The sequence below is a fragment of the Aulostomus chinensis genome, chromosome 11, assembly GCF_037954235.1.
Source record: "Aulostomus chinensis isolate RoL2024-O1b breed Wild chromosome 11, RoL_Achi_v1.0, whole genome shotgun sequence".
NCBI lineage: Eukaryota > Metazoa > Chordata > Actinopteri > Syngnathiformes > Aulostomidae > Aulostomus > Aulostomus chinensis.
The window spans coordinates 20,890,220-20,897,569 of NC_141330.1; the positions used below are offsets into that span (position 1 = coordinate 20,890,220).

The 7,350-nt window shown below is 39.0% G+C and overlaps 1 long non-coding RNA gene across 1 annotated transcript; it reads left to right on the top strand.

The window, feature by feature from the left end:
- The first annotated feature begins 3,988 nt into the window (after positions 1-3,988).
- Positions 3,989-5,640, top strand: LOC147253763 (uncharacterized). Its single transcript, XR_015118432.1, has 3 exons — positions 3,989-4,077; positions 4,481-4,646; positions 5,399-5,640. It is a non-coding gene; the product is annotated as an uncharacterized LOC147253763 (long non-coding RNA).
- The last annotated feature ends 1,710 nt before the right edge of the window (positions 5,641-7,350 follow it).

Below are 7,350 nucleotides of genomic sequence, written 5' to 3' on the forward strand. Positions count from 1 at the left end.
AGGTAGAAAAGTGCTATATAAACTTGAGTCCATTTACCATTTGTACTTGAGTATTTCCATTTCATGCTTCTTTTGACTTCCGCTTCATTTCAGAGGGAAATATTGCACTTTCTACTGTACGATATTTATCAGGCAACTTTGATTATCAGTTGATGATTTTACGCAACTGATAATATCATGTACTGAATATGTTAAATACAATATTTTTTGGCTTCTGACGTCAAACAAAAGGCAGCAGCGAATAGAGGTCACAGTTTACATGTCTTAGTTGATATCGACCAAACAGCGAGGTTCCTCGTTCCATACTTTCAGTATGATTTAATTTCAATAAATGTTCCAGATCCAAATCCTAACCAAAATTCAACTGAATTCATCTTCATTTGTAAAGAAGTATTTCATACAAGTGCAGTTCAAAGTGCTTTACATGAAAGCAAGATAAAACATTAAGATGCACATATTAACAACATCAGTGCATAAACAGACAAATTAAGACATCAGAATGCACATACTAAACGAAAATGCATGCATACATAACCATCGACTTACACACCCTCTCTTTCTCTCTCTCTCTCTCTCTCTCTCTCTCTCTCTCTCTCTCTCTCTCACACACACTCACACACACACACACACACACACACACACATTATATACAGAATAAAGAGGATGTTAATTTCAGAAGATAAAACAAACCCTTAACTTTAGAAACTGGCTTTCCTCCTCAGAAGAACCAGCAGATAGATTCTAAATACAAGTGGTGGAAATGGGCTACTGTATTGTGTATTAGTGACAGTTCCATCTGGTCGGCATAGTAAATATGAATCAGAAAAATCCTTGCTAGGCTAGGAGGTGGAGAGACCAGATTGATGGATAGATATGCAGGGGACTGATGTTCAAACTACTGAGTGCACAAAGTTATTTAGATGACCTCTGCTGTTTTGGGGCTGTTTTGAGGAGATGTGAGGGTGTATGAGTGCATGCAGCTTCAGTAGGAGCCAGCTGTTGACCTTGTTGCCAGTGTTGAGTGTTGGCTTCCTGTCTCTCTTGTACTTTTGTCTCTATGCATTGGAGGACTTAATTGATAACATTTTGGAGCAACAGGCAGGTGGTGCTCCATTATCCAGGGGGAGGGTCTGAGTTTAGAATTCCTCGTAGTGTTTCACGCTGTGGTTAAAGTCCTATGATCAATTGCATTTGCTCATACTTACTTTTGAACTTTAACTGACTTCTTTGCTTTGCTGTATTGGTCGCTCTTTCAACTGTCAGACCACAATTGTTGCCAGCGTTCACACATAGTTTACTGAAGCTCCAGCACAGCGCCCACTCCCCTCAATAACTCGATTTTATCCCATCTAAGCTTTTAAAAGCCAACATAAAAATAGAGTACCCAGGTAATTGTGTGTTAAACATGTGCCTTGTCCATTGTGTAGTGGGCGCCTGAAACAGCACTCATTACATAGCTTTAAATGAGGAAATCATTCAGCTGTTGGGATTACATCAAGCATAGCCAAAACAACCTTTATTTAGTCCTTGTGTTGGCAGTTCACCTGCACCATCTATCAGCTATCGAAGGGACATCTAGAATTACCTTTCAATGGCAGACAGACTGAAATGACCTCATTTGAACACATTATAACTCCCACAAATGACACATTAAAATGCCATGATCAACACGTAATAGACCTTATGCCACCAGCAGAAATCCACTCAAGCAATGGAGACTGTATGCCTCTGATAAAACACAGAGAAAAAGACAGACAATTAGGATGTGAAAAAGAAATTACCACCTCATTGATGAGCCTGAATAAAGTCCCCGAGGAGGAAGAGGTAAAATGTAACGCTTCAACAAAAGGACATTAACACAGATCCCATCATTACCTTGAGTATAATGACCCTCCGCCTCCCCCATCCCGACTGTGTCCACATGACCCAGGAAGGAGGAGTATTTACAGAGACTTCATGGCAAAAAATGTTCAAATACATCATGACTTCATCTAGACAGATGAACTGCAACAACAATTTGTTAATTCATCTATTTTGGAAGCCTAGAGTACCTCTTTTTTTTCAACTTTGCCTATGGGTAACAGGAAGGTTTAGTAGGCGATTCTCTCATCAAAAAATCATATGGAATTAAATGAGTTATACCAAATAAACTGCTTTATACATAGAGATAAAGTGTTGCTACATCAACAGCCCAGATGTAAGTTCTTAGCTTAGTGAACCAGTCAAAGCATACTTTGACACATACACCTTCCTGAAAACATATTGTGTGACATCACTGTGACATCAAGAACAAGACCTAAAAACATCCCAAACTTCTTATCCTAAATTTCACAGGTACCTCTCTATATTCATTCATAGATGCAATTACAAAAAACAAAAACAAAACATCAGTGGTTTGTGATAGTACAGGGACTTCCTGTTGACCATTTTGCTTGCACAGATCATCACAACCTAACACCAGTGGTGGAAGAATTACACAGTTCCTTTAATTCAGTAAAGATTAGAAATGCCCATATAAAAGAATACTCTGGCGTAAGTCGTAATTCAAAGCTTTACTTATATAAAAGTAGAAAAATGTTTGCCATTCAGTTTACTCAAGTATCAAAAGGAAAAGTTCACAGATAATATTTGTGTACTCCAGTGCTTGGGAGTGTTCATGAATAGATTCACTGGCCTCAGAGTTCATGTTCACATGCTCCGGCTGCTGTTATGACTTCTGGAACCCTCATCTTCATCAATTTTCTATGCAAAAATTCTTTTTTTTCACAGTAACTAATGATGCATTCAGATTCATGCGGTTGAGTAAAAGTACACAGTCGCCTAAATTACTCAAGTAGCCAAAATGTTCTGCCATTGCAGGCCACCAACACCAGAGAGTTAATTTAGTATAAAGAGACCCCATAAGTAAAAAAAATATGTGACATCAGCAGCTGAAACGTCAGCAGACACAGGCTCGAAATGGATGGTCGTATTCTTCCACCGGTTGGGGTGAAAGAGAGCAAGAAAGAGAGGGACAGAGCCAAAAAAACATATAAGGATAGAGAGGAATGTAGACAGAAAGATAGATGGATTGACGGACAGGAAGGGATTGAGAAAGAGACAGACAGAGGCGAATAAAGGACAGAGAGAGAAAGACACAGGGACAGGGAGCTTTAGCAATGGAAGTCAATGGAATGTAGGAATGTAATAAGGAATTATTACAGTAGAGGAATCCGGTTGAGTTGACGTGCTCATCAAACTGGCCAAGAGATACATTTACTTCCATTTTCATTTCTCTCAGGCAGTGTTAATTGTGTCAAACGAAACGAAAACGAAAATTTTACGTTGACTACGCTTTATTCTGTGCCTAATTTGTGACGAGAACGTAAATACTCGTGAGTACTGACGACGAAAATTAAAACGAAATCGTTGTTCACTATGAGCTGACGAGTAAAAACGTGACGAAAGGATGACACACTGTCGGGGTTACCACCATCCTTAATGCCTTGATTTCGTTTCTGTTTAACCAATTAATCATCTCAAAACAAATTTGACCCCTCGGTCCGACATTTTGATTGGTGGGCCCCAACCCCACACCCGCCCCCGCGCATGTCGCAGAGACGCTGTGAAGACAAGCAGCAGACCTTCACCTGTGGGGGCAGCGGGGAAAGTTGGAAGAAAAAGACGAGCGGATTTACGGATGCATTTCTGCTATGATCCTGCCGAATAAAAGACGGAGTGTGTTGTTCCCGACAAGGATGGGGAGCGTTGTGGATTCAAGATTAGTGGAAAAAATACGAGACGCTGTCCAAAGACATACAATTTGGGGACTGGGCTGATTGATACTCTAAATTGACCGTAGGTGTGAATGTGAGTGTGAATGGTTGTTCGTCTCTGTATGTTGGCCCTGCGATGGACTGGCGACCTGTCCAGAGTGAACCCCGCCTCTCGCTCGTAGACGCTGGGATAGGCTCCAGCCCCCCCGCGACCCTTACTAGTAAGGAATAAGCGAAAGATGACGATGGAAAAAATACGACCCATTTAAAAAGACACCTGAAGGCCCGCCATCCCGCAGTTGGAGCTTTACTCTTGAGGCTTGTAAGTCAAATACAGAAAATAAACAAGAACTTGCACTTTTTCTAACAGGCTTCCGACGTTTCATTATTATTGTCATATCCTTATTAACAAGAGCAATGTGGTTCAATCTTAGTTTAAATGACTTGAAAATAGACATTGAAAATAGTTTAATGTATGCTTTGTATGGAGTTTTTATATAACATCACATATCCCTTTGCAAAATCTCAGTATATAATCTCAGTATAATAAAACATATTGCTTCAGACTAAAATGAGACGAAAACTAAAGACGAAAGACTAAATTTTAGCTAAAACTATTCTAAACTAAAAGACTAAGATGGGACTTTAACTAAATCCAGTCTTTGATGACTGACTATAACTAAAACACAATTAAAAATTCTTGTCAAAATTAACACTGCTCTTAGGTTCCTTGCCAGGATCGATCCAGATCCCATGAAGTGCACAGCGAAGATCCAGACAAGCAGGAAAACTGGCAGAACTGGAAAGCGAAAGGCGTCATGTATGAATCCTCGCGTCTTTCCCTTCACAAATGCCTTCTCTGCTTCGGACTGGCAGAACGACTAGTTCAAGGTAAGGTTCTGATACTCGCCATCTTATCCATGAAGTTGTTGTTTTTTTTTGGTCAAAGTTTGTCTAAAATCTTAGTCTAAAAAAATTTAACTACTTTCCACTGAAGAAATAGTCGCAGTTACTACATTCCCTTTATGGATTCAAATATGTTCTATTGCATAGATGCTACATATCCAAAACCTAGACATTAATAACTAAAACTCTCAGCTGTCAGACTAGCATTGACTACAGTGTACTGTAGCACTGCAGATGGTTATTGCCACTTTGTCCACTCGAGAGGACAGGAAGGAGGGAGGGAGGGAGGGAGGGAAGGAATGGAGAAGGGAAGGAAGGAGGGAGGAAAGAAGGGAAGGAACAAAGACAGAAAAGAGATTTTAAACCACATTTCCCCCTGGGTCTCAACCATCATACCTGATTGGGACATCTTTGTAATTTCATTCTGTCATTTTCTCCACTGACTCCACATGGGAAATAGGGATCCTCATCTTATTTGGTACTTTTTCAAATTTCAAACTCACATCACATACTGTGCAATTCTTCATTTTGTTACCAAAATACTTCTTAATTTCTGAAGAGGGACATTTTTGTATGATCTGGGATATGTCACTGCAGACTTTAAGCAGTGATGGCTACAACTGGTCAATGCGGTAACTGGAAGTGGATCAGTGCTCGATAGATGAACCTGCCTGCAATGCAAGAAGTTGTGAATGTAAGTTATTCTGGAGCTGATCTCTCTCTCTCTCTCTCTCTAGCACACAGACACACGCACGCACACACACACACACACACACACACACACACACACACACACACACACACACACACACACATCTGCCTATAGGTTGGATTGAGAAACCTGGTGTCTTCGAGTGAGCCGTAACTCTCCTGCTGATGTTTTTGGACTTCCACACTAACAGTAACTACAGTTGTGTAACCTGTACTGTACAGTGATGTTCTTTATACTGTTTTTAACGTGCAAATTGTTCAGCATGTGAAGTTTGGACATGTCAACTTTACTTCCAGATAAAAAGTAATGTGCAATTTCTCTTTCATTCGTTTAACGTGTGATTGTTCTGCATGTGAAGTTTGGACATGTCAACTTTTCTCTTACATTGTAATCTCAGGATTAAAAAAAATCAGTTGTAGTAAATTATTTACAATTAAACTACTAATGATGTAATCACAAATGCAGCAATGGAAAAATAATTGGTTTTATTGTACAGTTACAATATTACTAACCAATATATTTATTATATCTTATATATATTATTAACCCTGACCCAAAAAGAATACAGGATGTAGCAATTTTTGTATTTTCATTTACAGCAAAAACAAAACAAAAAAATGACAACCGTAAAACAAAATTACAGTTAATATCTACTGTGCTTTTGGCTCACAATTACAAGAACCCAACCATAAAATACACAGTTAATATGGTGTGTTTTGATTTACAGTTACAATGACAGTGCTGTTAGATAACAGACAGTAAGGTACTGTGCATAGTGACTGTAGTTAATTTTACAGTTACAACAATATTACTGTAATATAAACCACAACACATGAAATTAACTGTGTTATAGTTTACAGTTAGAAAAAAACTTCAATAATTAAACATACAGTAAATTTTAATTACTGTGTTCAGTTCTACAGCTACAATACTGTCTTTTTTTTTTTTTTTTTTACAATTACTTACTTGTCAATTGCTGCCAGTTAATTACTGTGAATTTCACAATTTGTTCATTACACTGTGGGCTGGGTTTTAGACATAGATCATTATTAAAATGTTTGTATTCCTACATGTTTCAGTATCAAGAGAAGTACAGTAACTCCAACAAGAAGGCAGAATGCTCATATCTTCCATCGATTTCCAAGCTACACATGGACACACATATGCACCTCATGTCCTTGCTCACAAATAACCAGAAATCCACCATGACAAATGAGCTTGTATCCATTATTATAATTATTACTGGAATAATATCTCCCCAACTTGTGCACTTCTGCTTTTTGCTCCCAACAAGAGGCATGATGTGGTACATAAATGTACCATAGTTTACAATGGTAAATGGAGGTGAAAAGCACCAGGGCCTGTCATTTCGCTCACAGCAAGTTGTTGGAACTTTCATTCTTTCATTTGCAATATTCTCTATGCATCAGTTATTATTACTAACAGGTAGCCATTATGCACCACTCTGACTCTATAGCACTCACACTGAACAAGCAATCACATTGGTATTTTGTGGAACAGCACAACTGACGCATTGACACTCAGTTCAAACTACTGTAGATAAATGGGTCAGTACAAAACGGGCAGAGGGGGGCACATCTGGGACTCCAGATGTCACCGATGAGCCCTCCTGAGGTGTTGGGGACTAGTCATCGAAACACCGATGAAGGACAGTGTCCTCCTGATGACCCCAGTGAAGCTTTCAGCCCCATCCCTCACACTTACATCTCAGGTAAATGAACGAAGCAAGGGATTGCATGACCAAGACCTAAACAGAACTGATCAATGAGGGAATTTAGAAAAAAGATGTTTAGTGAAAAGAAATAACGATATAGCAATTAAATGTTGAGTAAATTCCCACACTCATGTCATGTTCTGCCACCTTTCCGCGTCAGCAGAACAAAACTCCTTATGGTCTTGTTTTTGTTTTTGGAGGCATATATATTCAAACGGCACACATCGTTTTCTACAAATACT